General features: G+C 42.8%; 1 protein-coding gene across 1 annotated transcript in view; it reads right to left on the reverse strand.

Annotated features, from left to right (window-relative positions):
* Nucleotides 1-17,837, reverse strand: part of LOC104676893 (PRAME family member 20-like) — an 83,322-nt gene that overhangs the window by 12,684 nt on the left and 52,801 nt on the right. The window contains 1 exon segment of the mRNA XM_010381768.2: nt 16,017-16,142. The gene's annotated coding sequence lies outside the window, so the exon portion shown is untranslated.

The following is a 17,837-nucleotide window of genomic DNA, read 5'->3' on the forward strand; positions in this document are numbered from 1 at the left end:
AAGCCAACTGAATAGGACAAAATGTACATGTCTAGAGACAAGAATTATGTTTCAATGCTATCACCAGTCTTCTAAAGTAGCTCAAAACAATGAAAGACTAGAGACAACCTGGAAGGGTTATGATCCACTTCAGGGGAAAACTATCCTATCCTATCCACCAAGGATAGGATAGAATCCATCATTCAGCCAGCTTACTCATCCCAGGCCATACTAGATTCAAGTTTGAGTTGTATGAGACAGACTAAAATTTACAGGGCTATTTCATTACCAAATTCTAAAACATAAATTGACAATGATGCCTCTAAAAATTAAACTACTGACCAATCTCACTTACGAATATCAATGCAATGGTACTGTTAAAGACAGTTAATTGGGAACTCATGAGGCTGAGATGGCTCCAGCACCTTGAGTTCCTGCTTAAGCCAACCAAAACCCAACTCAGTGTAAACAGTAAAATGAAATTTAAGCTTAACCAATCAGAAACTGCCAACTAACCTCTCACTAGGGACTTCCCACTTTAACCAATCAAATATGTTTTCTTTGTCTTGTTTCTGTGAATATTTCATCAAATTTCCTCCATTGCCCCCTTTCCTACCCACCCACAGTGGAGCACTGAACTAGATGTGGTCTGGTGCTGCCTGATTCATGAATCAACGAATGCTCAAATAAAGTCATTTAAATTTTAACGTGCCCAAATGTATCTTTTAACAGCATCCAGCAGCACATGAAAATAATAATGGAGTATGAGTAAATGAGAAATATTAATAATGCAAAGAGAGTCCAATATGAACACATCAAGTCACCATATATACAATAAAATTTACCAAGTTAATAAGACAAAAGAGAGAAAAAAGAAACACTTCACAAAACAATTTCCCAAAAGAAAAAATACGGCCAGGCATGGTGGCTCATGCCTGTAATCCCAGCACTTTGGGAGGCCGAGGCGGGCGGATCACAAGGTCAGGAAATCGAGACCACCCTGGCTAACATGGTGATACCCCATCTCTACTAAAAATACAAAAAATTAGCTGGGCATGGTGGCAGGCACCCATAGTCCCATCTATTCCCGAGGCTGAGGCAGGAGAATCGCTTGAATCTGGGAGGTGGAGGTTGTAGTGAGCTGAGATGGTGCCACTGCACTCCAGCCTGGGTGGCAGAGTGAGACTCCATCTCAAAAACAAAAAACAAAAAACAAAAAACAAAAAACAAAAAAAAGCCAGGCAAGGTGGCTCACCCCTGTAATCCCAGCACTTTGGGAGGCCGAGACGGGCGGATCACGAGGTCAGCAGATGGAGACCATCCTGGCTAACACAGTGAAACCCTGTCTCTACTAAAAATACAAAAAATTAGTCAGGTGCGATGGCAGGCGCCTGTAGTCCCAGCTACTTGGGAGGGTGAGGCAGGAGAATGGCGTGAACCCGGGAGGCCGAGCTTGTAGTGAGCCGAGATCGCACCACTGCACTCCAGCCTGGGCGACACAGCAACACTCCGTCTCAAAAAAAAAAAAAAAAAAAAAAAAAAAAAAAATATATATATATATATATACACACACACACATATATATATAAAGATTATTACATATTATATTTAAAAAAGCAAAGATTAACTGTATTGTTATCCTTGATTATCTGTTTATTGTTTAGTGAAATTGAAAATAACTGTAAGGGGATTATTAAATGAACCATAATATATTCACTATGATGGAATATCAGTAATTATGTTAAATGGTAATAAATGTACTTCAAGTAGAATGAGATAATTTGGACAGGCTATTATGTATTTATTTATTTATTTTGAGACGGAGTCTCGCTCTGTCGCCAGGCTGGAGTGCAGTAGTGTGACCTCCGCTCATTGCAATCTCTGCCTCCCAGGTTCGAGCGATTCTCCTGCCTCAGCCTCCTGAGTAACTGGAACTACAGGCGTGCGCCACCACACCCAGCTAATTTTTATATTTTTTTTTTTAGTAGAGACGGGGTTTCACCATGTTGGCCAGGATGGCCTCAATCTCTTTACCTCGTGATTCGCCCGCCTCGGCCTTCCAAAGTGCTGGGATTACAGATGTAAGCCACCACGCTCGGCCTTAATTTTTTTTTTAAAGCATAAAAAGATTTACTGTGTAGTGTGCTTGATTATATTAAGATATACAGCTGGGTGCAGTGGCTCATGCCTGTAATCCCAGCATTTTGGGAGGCTGAGGTAGGTGTATTGCCTGAGCCCAGGAGTTTGAGACCAGCCTGGGCAATGTGGCGAAACTCCACCTCTACTAAAAATAAAAACGTAGCCGGGCACAGTGGCATGCACCTGTTGTCCCAGCTATTTGGGAGCCTGAGGTGGATCACCTGAGCCTGGGAGGTAAAGGCTGCAGTGAGATTGCGCCACTGCACTCCAGCCTGGGTAACTGGGTAACTGGAGTGAGACCTTGCAACACCACCACCACCACCACCACCACAACAGATTTACATGCTACAAGCAAGTCTTTTTTTTTTTTTTGAGACGGAGTCTCGCTCTGTCGCCCAGGCTGGAGTGCAGTGACCAGATCTCAGCTCACTGCAAGCTCTGCCTCCCGGATTCATGCCATTCTCTTGCCTCAGCCTCCCGAGTAGCTGGGACTACAGGCGCCCGCCACCTCACCTGGCTAGTTTTTTGTATTTTTTAGTAGAGACGGGGTTTCACTGGGTTAGCCAGGATGGTCTCGATCTCCTGACCTCGTGATCTGCCCGTCTCAGCCTCCCTAAGTGCTGGGATTACAGGCTTGAGCCACCGCACCTGGCCTGCTACAAGCAAGTCTTAAAGTAAAAACAGCAAGATGTCATTGGGGCTGTTTTTCACTCTCCTCTTCACAAAGTGCTGTAAACATTCTTATCAGTGCTCAGGTATTCCTTTTAACTGGTTTGTTTACATTTCTCTAGGGGCTGGGGGAGGGAGACTATGGGAAATGTACTTGAGACTCCTTTTGTGGTAAAGTCTAAGCAGTCCTACTTCAAGTCTGAAACCTTCCAGCCAGATTAAATGATACAAACATGGGAAAATAAAAAGAAAATGGAATTAAATGACCATCGACTCACTACCCAGGATGGTATATTTTAAGATTACAATAGTAACTCCTAACGGTTAACATTAAACAAGTGTTTAATATCAGTTTACAACCACTACTTTAATTAATCATCACACAACACAAAATTTAAAATGTCCGTAGCACCTTATTCCCATTTTACCACTGAGAAACACATTGTGTAAGTAACACAGGAAAGAACTGGAGCTAAGTTTTTTTTTTTTTTTTTCTGGGTTTTCTTTTTTTGAGACAGAGTCTTGCTCTGTCACCCAGGCTGGAGTGCAGTGGCCTGATCTCAGGTCACTACAACCTCCGCCTCCCAGGTTCAAGCAGTTCTCCTGTCTCAGCCTCCCAAGTAGCTGGGATTACAGGTGTGTGCCACCATGCTCAGCTAATTGTTTTGTATTTTCAGTAGAGACAAGGTTTCACCATGTTGGCCAGGCTGGTTTTGAACTCCTGATCTCAAGTGATCCGCCCGCCTTGGCCTCCCAAAAGGAGCTAATTTCTTAACACCACACACTGGTCTCTCCTCTATGCAAAATGCTCAACTCAAAGGGCAGTTCTAAAGACTAAATGTGAGGTTGTGCACAGTGGCTGATGACTATACTCTTAGTGCTCTGGGAAGCCAAGGCAGGGAGATGGCTTGGGGCCAGGGGTTTTGAGACCAGCCTGAACAACATATCTCTACAAAAAAACCCTGTCTCTACAAAAAAAATAAAAATAAACATTAAATGTGCATCCAGTTGCCTGCCCTATAGTTAGTAGTCATTAAAGGATAGCATTATTCTTAAATTATTAATATTTACTTGTGCATAGCCTGGGGTCCCATGTAGAGGTTTCCCAACCATTTTGTTCAATCCGTATATTACAATATTGTATGGTGCACAGGTGAAAGTGGGAATGGCTTCAAATCTATGATTCCATAAGTCAATAAAGGATTAAGGCAAGAAAATAGAAACACAGTTGAAAATTTATAAATAAATCACAAGTTGGTGAAATTGTAAGTCAGGTTGATGTGGTAAGACAGTAACTGAGGAAATGGGACCGTCCTAGTTGCAGAACAATGTTCTGGTTGTGAGTTCACGAGTGGCAATACTTCAGAATGGGTACCACATTCTGGAGAATGGCTCTTAGCATTTGCAGTCCAAAAATTAAATTTAATCAGTATACAAATAATTATTTCGGCTCTTAGAAATTATTAAAATGAATCAAAGTAACCAAAAGTCTAATCTTTAAACCATATTGTCAATTATGTATGTATACATAGAGATAAGCCTTTCCTTAAGGTAGAATGTTCCATCCCCTTATTGCCCTGGCATCGATAACTCATTATTGCTCCCACATTGCTCACTGGAAATCATTTCCCTAACCACAGCACTTCTTCCCTGAATCTGCTTTATTTCCTGTAGCATTCATCACTATCTGAACTTAGCTTATTTCCTTCTTGATTGCCTGTTTTCTTCCACTAGAATGTCAAGCTCTCGAAAGTTTGTTCACTGCCATATCCCCAGCTTCTAGAACAGAGCCTGACACATACTAGGATCTCAATACATGTTTACTGAATAAGTGAATGTAATCTGGAGGTTGTAAATCCAAGTTATATGGAAGTCAATACAAACTCATTTCCCTCAACAGGTAACAGTTCTCTTACGATTGGATTTTCTTTACCTGTTTCTGAGAGTCAGTTTGTGCTCTCAGAAATCCCCTCTTAAATACAATTTGTTAGGCTTAAGCTGAGTTATAGAGTAACTTGATTTGACTTTTGGCTCCACATTAATCATTCAATAAAAGACAGCATGAGCTACAGGAGGGTCAGCTGTGGAGTAGGATGTGGAACTCATTCATTTCCTTATCCTTTTATCACATATTAGTATCTTGTTAGGTGCAGGAAAAAGAGAGCTCTCTGCTGCCTCATTACTCAGTAATTACTCAGTAATTAAAAAATAAAATAGCAAACTTTTATTAGTTTTTCCAGCCAGAGGAAAATGCCCTTGAATGAAAATGGCTCCATACAGTGTCAAAAGAAAAAAAAACTCTATACTGTAACAAATTTATCTTAATGACAAAACAGTTTAGAATATATGGGGTGGTGGGAGCATCTAATTCAGACTTGGGAAGTCCAGGAATGCTTTTCAGGGGAAGCAGTACAAAAGCTGAGACCTAAAGGATGTGTGGGAATAAGCCTGAAGGGGAGGGGGAACAAATTTTTGAAGCAGACAAAAGAGCAGACATGGATACTCGGCAGCAAGACAGAGTTGGGTATTACTGAAGAACTAAAAGAAGTGGCTCACGTCTGTAATCCCAGCACTTTGGGAGGCCAAGGCGGGTGGATCATGAGGTCAGGAGTTCGAGACCAGCCTGACCAACATGGTGAAACCCCGTCTCTACTAAAAATACAAAAATTAGCCGGGCGTGGTGATGCGCGCCTGTAATCCCAGCTACTCAGGAGGCTGAGGCAGAACTTCTTGAACCTATGAGGTGGAGGTTGCACTGAGCCGAGATCATGACACTGCACCTCAGCCTGGGTGATGAGTGAAACTCTGTCTCAAAAAAAAGTTCCATCTAGTGAGAACCCCCCACCTTTTTTTTTTCCCCTCCTATCTCAGCCTTCCAAGTAGCTGTGACTACAGGCCACGCCTAATTTTTTTTTTTTTGGTAGAGACAGGGTTCCGCCATGTTGCCCAGGCTGGTCTCCAACTCCTGGGCTCAAGTGATCCACCTGCTTCAGTCCCTTGAAGTGCTGGGATTATGGGGATGAGCCACTGCACCCAGCCAATATTCCTTATTTTAAATTAAAAAGCCAACAAAGTATATTATAGTTATATTTTTAAAATGTAGAACATTACTCCTTCCTTAAGAAGGGAAGCAGATCACCCTGGATGTTTTTATTTTTATTTTTTATTTTTATTTTTTAGATGGAGTCTTGCTCTTGTTTCCCAGGCTGGAGTGCAGTGGTGCAATCTCAGCTCACTGCAACCTCCACCTCCCGAATTCAAGTGATTCTCCTGCCTCAGCCTCCCCAGTAGCTGGGATTACAAGCCCCTGCCACCACGCCAAGCTAATTTTTTTTTTTTTTTTTTTTTTAGTAGAGACGGGGTTTCACCATGTTGGCCAGGCTGGTCTCGAACTCCTGACCTCAGGTGATCCACCCGCCTCGGCCTCCCAAAGTGCTGGGATTACAGACGTGAGCCACCGCGCCCGGTCTAATTTTTGTATTTTCAGTAGAGATGGGGTTTCACCATCTTGGCCAGGCTGGTCTTGAACTCTTGACCTCTGGTGATCCACCCGCCTCGGCCTCCCAAAGTGCTGGGATTACAGACACGAGCCACTGCGCCCTGCCTGGATATTTTATATTCTGCAGTTTGGTTCTGGTTAAATAGATGAGGCTTTAGTGATGAACAGTTTGGTACTGGAATTTTGACTCTACACTTACTGGTTGCATGACAGTGGACATTTTAAGCTAAGTTTCAGCTTCCCCATTCGTAAACTGAGGGCAGTAACAGAATCTACCTTCAGGGGGCGTTCAGGAGACAGGCTTCCCTCCTGCTACTAAGCCCTCAGAATGCCTACTCCTATTCTCTAACTCGGCAATCTTCCCGCAACCCTCTGGCCTCAGAGATTCCCTGTTACAAATCAATAAAGTAACCCTATCTCGTGATGTTAACTCCAAAGATATTTTAAGGTGGCAACAGGTTATCATTAAGGATAATAAAGAACCCTTCGAAGGGAGAAACCATGGTCTAACACAACGGTAAGGGAGCGCCCCCGTTGGGGTGATCGTTTGAACTGACCTAGGATTCCAGGGAAGGATAGGAGAAGGGCCCTGAAACAATTAAATGAACATTACATCAGCAAGGAAGTTCTCGGAGCCTCCGTGGACAGCCTCACTTCAGAGCCGGTGGGATCCGCTTCCAATCACAGCTGGGAACCCAAGGTCACAGGGGTGCCCTCCGGGAGCTCGCCGGGATGAGCCCAAAATGGCTGGCGGCTGTTGCATGCCGTGGCCCCGCGTATCCGGCTGAACCGGAAGTCCGTTCCTCACCAGGCTTTGCGGGCTGCGAGCGGGTGTTGTTGCTTATTTTCTAGAGATTGGGTGTGGTGAGGCCCTTAAGGGCCCAGGCATGGAGCCCTGTACTAGATATTCATAAACCATCTCTGCAGCCTAGGCTAGGTTGGCCCTGAAAACCCCAGGAAGCTTGGGGAGCCAGGGAGAGACATGATGAAGTTGTGGCAGGGTGAGATGTGCCCCTTCCTCCTCCTAGGACTGGATGCAGAGAATTTGTATAAAGTTCTTTACTAACTGGAGTCGTAATTAAAGGAAAGGATTAAGGAAAGCCCTAAAGGATCTATGGGAATAGGTATCTCCACCGTGGCCTTGGTCTCAGCCATTCGTCTTTTTTTGTTTTTTTGAGACAGGGTCTTACTCTCCCCCAGGCTGGAATACAGTGGCACAATCTTGGCTCACTGCAACCTCTGCCTCCTGGGTTCAAGCAATTCTTCCACCTTAGCCCCGCAAGTAGCTGGGACTACAGGCGTGAGACACCATGCCTTGATAATTTTTGTATTTTTTGTAGAGATGGGGTTTCACCATGTTGCCCAGGTTGGCCTCGAACTCCTGAGCTCAAGCCATCCACCCCCCTTGGCCTCCCAGAGTGCTGGTATTACAGGCGTGAATCACTGTGCCCAGCCTCAGCCATTCCTCTGGAGGTTTTCTTACAGCTTAGGAGTTACATAGCAACACAAGCTGCGATCTAAAGTCAGGCTTGGTGGCTCAAGCACCACCAAGGCTGAGGCGGGCAGATCACCTGAGGTCAGGAGTTAGAGACCAGCCTGGCCAACAAGGTGAAACCCTGTCTCTACAAAAAATACAAAAATTAGTCTGGTGTGGTGGTGTGCACCTGTAATCCCAGCTACTCGAGGGGCTGAGGCAGGAGAATCTCTTGAACCTGGGAGGCAGAGGTTGCAGTGAGCCGAGATCGCACTATTGCACTCCAGCCTGAGCAACAAAGCAAGACTCCCTCTCTAAAAATAAAGTCACACAGATCTGTGCTTAAATCCTGGCTATGTGTAACTTTGGTAAGTTACTCAAGTTCTGTAAACCTCCTATTTTTACATCTAAAATGCAGAAAGAAATTTTACTTGTTTTAGAGTTATTGTGACAAAATACATACACCACAGAGCACAGTCTTGTGCCCAGTAAGTGCTCAGTTGACACATGTGCTTTTAACATTATGTGCATTGATGCAAACTCTTCTACTTTGCTTTATCTTGTCCTAGTGGCATACGGTACCCTCTTGGCAAACCAGCTAGACCAAAACAGAAAGATTCATCACAGATTGAAAACTCTTTATTTTAGGAGAGTATAAATAAGTTGGTTCTCATTGTGTTACAAAGTGCAAAATAACATTGTAAGGTGGATTGCCACCATAGTTTAGGGCCTTTAGGTTCACGAAAGGATTTCCAGAGGAAGAGGCATCAAAATAAAACACTGGAACTAAGGAGGAATGAGCCCCAAGAAGAGAGGATAAACATTCCAGGCAAGTGGAATGTGTGAGAAGGCCCTGAGATGAGCTGGAGCATGGCAGGCTTGGAGAACTGAAGTTAGCCCTGTTTGAACTAATTTATTAATGAAGGAATGGAGAGAAGTCTAGAGAGAAGCAGGCCAGATCTTCTGTGGCCTTGTAAGTCATGTTAAGGAGCTGTCGTTCAAATTATCCTTCCTGATCGTGTAGTTGTAATGTATGCATTAGATTAATAAATATATCTTAAAATATAGACAACATGCACTTAGCAAATTACAGCTACTTCATACATGGTAATGAGGCCAGCTTTCCATAGAATACCAGGTAAAGTGACATCTCAGTTTTATACATGATGTGGCATGAAGAAATACCATACTTTAAGTGGTTGGATGTGGCTCTTTCGGGAGTCCCCTTAGAGAGGATCTTGGAGGTATCTGGATAAAAATCTGGCTTGTAGCTGTTTTTGCTAATTTAGCCTCATTCAGCAATTGTTTTAGGATATATATCCCACCTGTCACACTGGAGAAAAGGAGCGTGAATGGGAGATACAATTTTGCTTCCTGAGAGAAACTTTCCATCATCTTACTTCAGGTATTGGCAGCAATGTCTAAAGCACTGATTTCCCATGGACATGAGAGAAACATAGTGGTTATAACTGGGGTTTTTTCATGGGGTCAAGCTGCTTGGGCTTGTAACTTTACTCCCAAACAAGTTATTTGAGTAAGTTACCTAATTTATTTGACCCTTAATTTCCTAATTTATAAAATGGGAACAGGAGTCTCTTGATCATGAACTCGTTAAGAGGAGTTAGTAAGATATTTCACAGCTAGTCCTATCCTAATGCCTGGCGCATAGTAAGATCTCAATACATCCTATTCATTATGATTATTAGTATTTTGTATCTCTTAATCTTTCACTTTTTTTTGTTTGTTTTTGAGACAGAGTCTTTCTTTGTTGCCCAGGTTGGAGTGTAGTGGTACAATCTTGGCTCACTGCAACATCCACCTCTGAGGTTCAAGTGATTCTCTTGCCTCAGCCTCCTGAGTAGCTGGGATTACAGGCAAGGGCCACCACACCTGGCTAATTTTTGTAGTTTTAGTAGAGACGGGGTTTCACCACGTTGGTCAGGCTGGTCTCGAACTTTTGATTTCATGATCCTTCCGCCTCGGTCTACCAAAGTGTTGGGATTACAGGCGTGAGCCACCGCGCCCAGCTAGATTCAGTCCTAACCTGACTGCAGATACCATCTCTTCCCCTTCTTTTTCTTCATTTTCCTTTACATGACTTGTTAATACCTGTCATATCACATATTTGTGTGCCTGGTGCATTGTCTCTCTACCTGCTCATCATAACAAAAGCTTCATAACAGCTTTATAAGGAAACTGTGGAGGAGGCAAAAATCAGAATGTGCTTAATCAATGTTTTCTTCTAATGTAGTGATTTTTCTCTTGGAACTTTTTCTTCTTGAGACAGTTTGGGAGGGAGGTGTTACCTTTATTTTTAATGATGATTGTTCTTTTCTAAGCTGAAGGGATTTATTCAAAGTGATAGGCATAGCAAGTCTTATGATGAGATTTTTTTTTTCAATGATACTAATCAAAATTCTAGCCTCCAAAATCAACTCTGATAGGATTAGAAAAGGAAAATGAAGAAAAACATGTCTGTGGGGTGAGGGGGCTGTTTGGTACTAGGATGTGTGGGATGGAAGTTTTGGCCTGGAGCAGGAAGTAGACTAGTGTCAAAGACACAATACATTAAGACAATTAAGGAGAAGATATTATTCAGATTATTGCAGTAGAGACAGCACCTCAGATCCAATGGCTAAAGTGTCTCGGCACAGTGGTTCTACCTTAGACTTTTATAGCGAGGGGTAAACAAGTTGCAGATGGGGTTGTTTTGCAAGTAGGGGAAGTCTGAACGTGGGGGGTTATCTGAACATCAAACGTTTTCTCTGCGGTTAGTTTCAGTGGGATAGACCCTTCTAATCTGCTAATCAATCAAAGAATGGGAGGTTGTAGCATCTGGGTCTAACCTTGTGAGCAGTTTCAGGTAAAAGGGACTGTTTGGCTTCGCTACGGGTAAACAAAGGAGTCATCTTTGACTCATGGAAGTTGTGAGAAAGTAGATAATAAGTCTTATATAAGTCATATGGGGAAGAGTAGTTCTTTGAGGTAAACTCCAGAAACACAATAGGATTTTTGAGGGGGTCAGGGAGTGGTCTAGAAAACAAAAGGATGGGGGTACTTCCTAACCATCACTGCGTCCTGAGAGCACAGGGCTCAGGTAAAGTTCAACCTTGTCATAAGGTTGCCTACTGGAGGACAGAATAGGTGGGTACACTGCTAGAGTTTCACTGCCTTGAGACAAAAAGTGCCCCCAGAACTCAGCGTACTGAATCAGATGTACTCAGGTATAAAACCAGGGATGCAGTTTAAGGCCTGGCTTGTACTGAGCTGGGAAAAAGTGGAGAATGGTCTCAAGGGAGTTGCTTTCCCATCCTTTTACCTCCGAAGCACAGAACTGAGCAGTTACAGTCTGATAGTCTCCCACAAGACTGCTTCTCCTAAGAGGCAGAAGTTGAAGACTGGTCCTGAGTGTTTAGTAGGGTGGGCAATGACTGTTTTTTCTGGTGCTTTCCACCCAAAGGCTCATCCACTCTACATCCCCTCAGCCAGCTGGAGATGACAGGGTTTGGTGTCTGGTCTTTATCCATTTCTTTGCCCTATATAAGAGCCTGCTGTAGAGGAAATAAGCTCAGCCATTTCAAATGCAAAAGAGCATACAGGATTAAAGATGCCACCAGAAGCAAATACATTAGAAAAGAGGAACACAGAACTTAAAATTAGCGTAAATAAGCATATTAACAAGGGTAAAGGGTGCTTTAAAATAAAATGAGAAAATAAGATAATTAAGCAGAAATATGCATACAGAATAGCTGAATCAATAAAAAATACTGCTATGGGGAAAATGGATACAGCAAGGAACAAATGAGGGCATTTGAAGAAGATGTTGAATAAACAAGTTGGAAACCAGGGTGACAAACTGTCCCAGTCTGCCTGAGACTGCGGGGTTTTGAAGACATGGGACTGTCAATGCTAAAACCAGGAGAGGCTCGGGCAAACCAGGACAGCTGGTCACTTTTGAATAGACATAAAACATATAAAAGCAAAACTAAGAGCAATGGAGGAAAAGAAGTGCAAACATTCAGATAATTGTGATCCCGGAAGGACAGGAAAATGAAAGAGAGAAGAAGAAATACTTGAAGAAATCATGGAGATACCTTTTGTAGATTACAAAGAAAAAACAAGGCTTCTGGGCCGGGCGCGGTGCCTCAAGCCTGTAATCCCAGCACTTTGGGAGGCCGAGACGGGCGGATCACGAGGTCAGGAGATCGAGACCATCCTGGCTAACACGGTGAAACCCCGTCTCTACTAAAAAATACAAAAAACTAGCCGGGCGAGGTGGCGGCGCCTATGGTCCCAGCTACTCGGGAGGCTGAGGCAGGAGAATGGCGTGAACCCGGGAGGCGGAGCTTGCAGTGAGCTGAGATCCGGCCACTGCACTCCAGCCTGGGCGACAGAGCGAGACTCTGTCTCAAAAAAAAAAAAAAACAAACAAACAAACAAAAAAAAACAAGGCTTCTGGTTTCTGGTCTGAAATGTAAGAAGCTTGGAAGTCATCGCTCCATTCTAACAAGTAGTAAGCTGAACAAACTGAAAAATCAGCTCTTCTTAGATTCGCAAGAGAAGTGAGGCCACAGGACAAACTGCTTCTCCCCAAACTGAAGATACAGATGGGCAGATACAGAGAATCACAATTTACCAGAGCAGAAATCCATGAGCAGGAACCTCCATGGGAATCAGTGCTGGGCAGAGAAACCTGAATTTTGTTGATGAATTACTGTAGGCTCAGTGTAGATATATCTGAGAGATAACTCCAGGGGGACCCAGCTATTGGGTGGGCCTCACTTTTCTTTTACTTCCTGGAGCTCTACCAGTTCTCACAGTAAGTATCAGAGAGAAATCTCAGGCTCTGGTAGAGAGGGGAAGAATGATTTTGAAACATTCCAGATAATTCTGTTAAATGCTTTCATTTAACATTTCATTTAAATGAAAGCATTTAACAGAATTATTATTAATATTTTGTAGAGACAGGGTTTTGCCATGTTTCCCAGGCTGGTCTTGAATTCCTGATCTCAAGCAGTCCTCCTGCCTCAGCCTCCCAAAGTGTTAGGATTACAGGCATGAGCCACTGCACTTGGCCAATTCTGTTTTTCACAAGATCTTCATTCAGGAGAGACTACCGTAAGTCCTCAATGTCATCACTAGGTTCTTGGAAACTGCAACTTTAAGCAAAATGACATACATATGTCCTTGAATAATGTCCATTTGTTCAATGTCATTTCCTTATAATGGTGATGAGGAAAAAAAGTTGGTTTTGCTTAAAGTCATAGTCAATAGTTTCCAAGAACCTATTGATATTAAGTGAGGACTTACTGTATTTAACCAGAACCTAACCTGTTAGGGTTTTATCAGAGCCTAATGACCTGGAAGACGAGAAAACCTCAGCTCCAGTCAGCTGTAGCCATTCTTTCCCACCTAACGGTGGGGAAGAACTGAGAAGCACCTGCGAAGTTCCCAGTCCAGAGGCACAAGCTCACTAAAAGATCAAGACCTAGTCATGGAGATATTGACTGCTTTCCTCCCCTCACACCTTACCATATTACTAAAAGCCTATTTATTGCCATTATTTTTATCCCATACATCATGTTGGGTTATCAAGAAAAAATTACAGGCTGGATGTGGTGGTTCACATCTGTAAATCCCAGCACTTGGGAGGCCGAGGCGGGTGGATCACAGAGGCCAGGGGTTCAAGATCAGCCTGGCTAACATGGCGAAACCCGTCTCTACTAAAAAGAGAAAAAATTAGCTGGGCATGATGGTGCGTGCCTGTAATCCCAGCTACTCATGAGGCTGAGGTAGGAGAATAGCTTGAACTCAGGATACAGAGGTTGCAGTGAACTGAGATTGTACCACTGCACTGCAGCCTGGGTAACAGAGTTAGACTGTGCCTCAAAAAAACAAAACAAAACAAACAAAACCCCCCAAAATATATAAGAACTCATACAACTCAACAGCAAAAACAAAACAATTAAAAAATGGATAGGCTGGGAGCAGTGGCTCACACCTGCAATCCCAGCACTTTGGGAGTCTGAGGCAGGTGGATCACGAAGTCAGGAGTTTGAGACCAGCCTGGCCAACATGGTGAAACCGCATCCCTACTAAAAATACAAAAATTAGCTGGGCATGGTGGCGGGCGCCTGTAGTTCCAACTACTCGGGAGGCTGAGGCAGGAGAATTGCTTGAACCTGGGAGGCGGAGATTGCAGTGAGCCGAGATCATGCCATTGCACTGCAGCTGGGGCAACAAGAGCAAAACTCCATCTCAAAAAAAAAAAAAAAAAAATATATATATATATATATATATGGGACCTAAATACACATTTTTCAAAAGAAGACATATAAATAGTTCACAGATACATGAAAATATGCTCAACATCACTAATCATCAGAGAAATGCAAATTAAAGGCACAATGAAGTATCACCTCATACCTGTTAGGATGGCTATTATAAAAAATCAAAAGAAAACAAGTGTTGGTGAGAACATGCAGCAAAGGGAACCCTTGTACATTATTACTGGGAATATAAATTAGCACAGCTTTTACGAAAAAGCAGTATGAGGGTTCCTCAAAAAATTAAAAGTAGAACCACTATATGATCCAGCAATCCTATTTTTGGGTACATGTCCACAGGAATAAAATCACTGTCAAGAAGAGGTATCTTCACTCCCATGTTCACTGCAGTGTAATTTACCGCAGTATTGTTTACAATAGCCAAGAAATGGAAACAATCTAAGTGTTCATTGACAGATGAATGGAAACAGAACATGTGGTATATAAATACAATGGAATATTATTCAGCCCTAAAAAAGAGGAGAAAAATTTGGACCCAAAGACAGAGGGATGAGAAGCATGTGAAGATGGAGGCAAAGGTTGGAGTTACATTGCCACAAGCCAAGGAATGTCTACAGAGACCCAAAGGGTGTATGTAATAGGCAAGGAAAGATCCTTTGCTAGAGATTTCAGATGATGTATGGTTCTATTAACACTGAATTTCACAATTCTAGCCTCTAGGACTTTGAGAACAAATTTTGGTTTTAAGCCACCCACTTGGGTACTTCTCTATGGCATCACTAGGACATGAATACACTACCCAAAGTGACTTACAGATTCAGTGCAATCCTTATTAAAATCCCCATAGTGTGGCTGGGCATGGTGGCTCACGCTGATAATCCCAGTATTTTGGGAGGCCGAGGGAGGTGATCACCTTAGGTCAGGAGTTTGAGACCAGTCTGGCTAACATGGCAAAACCTAGTCTCTACCAAAAATGCAAAAATTAGCCAGGAGTGGTGGCATGCACCTGTAATCCCAGCTACTTGGGAGGCTGAAGCAGGAGAATTGCTTGAACCCTGGAGGCAGAGGCTACAGTGAGCCTAGATTGTGCCATGGCATTCCAGCCTGGGCAACAGAGCGAGACTTCATCTTATTAAAAAAAAAAAAAAAATCTCCATAGTGTTAGGCAAAAGATGGAAAAACTCATCCTAAAATTCATATGTAATTTCAAGGGATGCTAAATGGCTGGAACAATCTTGAAAAAGAATAAAAGTTGGGGTAATCTAATTTCCCAATTTCAAAACTTACTGCAGACTGGGTACAGTGGCCCATGCCTGTAATCCCAGCACTTCGGGAAGTCGAGGTGGGAGGACTGCTTGAGTCCAAGCACTTGAGACAGCCTAGGCAATAAAATGAGACCATCTCTACCAACCCCTGCCCCCACCACCAAAACAAAAAACAATTGGGAGGCTGAGGCAGGAGGATCACTTGAGCTCAGGAAGAGGAGGCTGCAGTGAGTCATAGTCATGCCACTGCACTCCAGCCTGGGTGACAGAGCAAGACCCTGTCCCCCCAAAATTAAAAAGCTTACTATGAAGCTGTAATAATCATAAAAGTGCAGTACTGGTTAAGGTAAACACATAGACCAGTGGAATAGAATGGAGAGCCCAGAAATAAACTCTTGCATCTATGGTCATTTGATTTTCAAGAAGGGTGCCAAGCCCAGTCAATGGGGGGAAGGAACAGTCTCTTCAACAAAGAAACTGTTGGGAAAACAGGATATACACATAGAAAAAAATGAAGTTGGACTCTTTCTATCGTATACAAAAATTAACTAAAAATGGATTGAAGACCTAAATATAAAGGTGAAAAGTACAAAACTTTTAGAAGAAAACATACAGACAAATCTTCATGACTTTGAATTTGGCAATGTTTTTTTAACATTTTTTAATTTTATTAAAAAAAATAGAGACATGTCTCGGTATGTTACCTGAGCTGGTCTTGAACTCCTGGGATCAAGCAATCCTCTGGTCTTGGCCTCCCAAAGTGCTAGGATTACAGGCATGAACCACTGTGCCTGGTCTGGCAATGTTTTTTTAAACTGATACCCAAGGCACTGCAACACAAGAAAAGATAAATAAGTTGGATTTCATCAACATTTAAAACTTTTATGCATCAGCAGACACTATCTAGAATGTGAAAAGACAACCCACAGAATGGGAAAATGTTTGCAAATCATAAACCTGATAAGGGCTTAACATACAGAATATATAAAAGAATTCCTCTGACTCAACAGCAAAAAGAGAAACACCCAATTATAATATGGGCAAATGATCTGAATAGACATTTCTCCGAAGAAAATATACAAATGGTAAATGAACACATGAAAAGATGCTCAACATCATTAGTCACTAGGAAAATGTAAATTAAAACCACGGGAGATAGCAATTCACATCTACCAGACTATAGTCAAAACAAAATGGAAATAAGAAGTACTGATGAGGATGTAGAGAAAGGATAACACTTATACATTGCTGGTGGGATTGTTAAATGGTGAGGATCCTGTGGTAAACAGTTTGGTGGTTTCTCAAAAGGTTAAACAGAATTACCATATAACCCAGCAATTCTGCTCCTGTGTATATGACAAAGAATTTGAAATAGGGACTCAGACAGATGCTTGTATGCTGATGTTCACCACGGTACTCCCCAGAGCCAAACGGTGGAAACAACCCAAGCTCCCATCAACAGATGAATAGAAGAACAAAATATGGTACTTACATAGCTAGAATGGAATGAGGTTTGGATACATCTGCAACATGGATGAGTGTTGAAAACATTATGCTAAGTGAAGTCAGCCACAGAAGGCCATTGTATTAGTTTCCCAGGGCTGCCATAAAAAAGTACCACTAAGTGGTTCACTTGAAACAATACAAATGTATTGTTTCACAGTTTTGGTGCCCAGAAGTCTGAGATGAAGGTTTCAGCAGGGCCAGGCGCTCTCTGCAGGCATTAGGAAAGAAAGGATCTGGTCCAGGTCTCTGTCCTAGCTCCTGGTAGCCTCAGGTGTTCCTTGCTTTTACCTGTGACTTTTCCCAGTCAAACATTTCCCTCTGTGAGTGTATGTCTCTATGTCCAAATTTCCCCCAGTCATAATGAATTAGGGCCTACCTTAATGACTTCATCTTCTTCTTTTTTTTTTTTAGATGGAGTCTCGCACTGTCGCCCGGACTGGAGTGCAGTGGTACGATCTCGGCTCACTGCAACCTCCACCTCCCATGTTCAAGCAAGTCTCCTGCCTCAGCCTCCCGAGTAGCTGGGATTACAGGTGCCCACCACCACGCCCAGCTAATTTTTTGTATTTTTAGTAGAGACGGGCCACCATGTTGGCCAGGCTGGTCTCGAACTCCTGACCTTGTGATCTGCCCACCTCAGCCTCCCAAAGTGCTGGGATTACAGGTATGAGCCACCGTGCCTGGCCAACCTCATCTTAATTTTATTACTTGTGTAAAGTCTCTATTTCCAAATAAGGTCACATCCTGAGGTATTGGGGATTAGGACTTCATTATGTCTCTTTTGGAGATTTTCAACCCATAATAACCATTTACTGAATGATTTCCCTCATATGAAATATTTAGAATAAACAAATTTATGAAGACAGAAAATAGATTAGGGGTTATTGGAAGTGGGAAGGTGGCAGAATGAGAAGTTGTTACTTACAGGTACAGAGTGTCTGTTTGGGGTGGTGAAAATGTTTTGGCAATTGATAACGGTGATGGTTGCAGAACATTTTGAAAAGTAGTGACATGAAATG

This window comes from Rhinopithecus roxellana, chromosome 13 (genome assembly GCF_007565055.1).
Source record: "Rhinopithecus roxellana isolate Shanxi Qingling chromosome 13, ASM756505v1, whole genome shotgun sequence".
NCBI lineage: Eukaryota > Metazoa > Chordata > Mammalia > Primates > Cercopithecidae > Rhinopithecus > Rhinopithecus roxellana.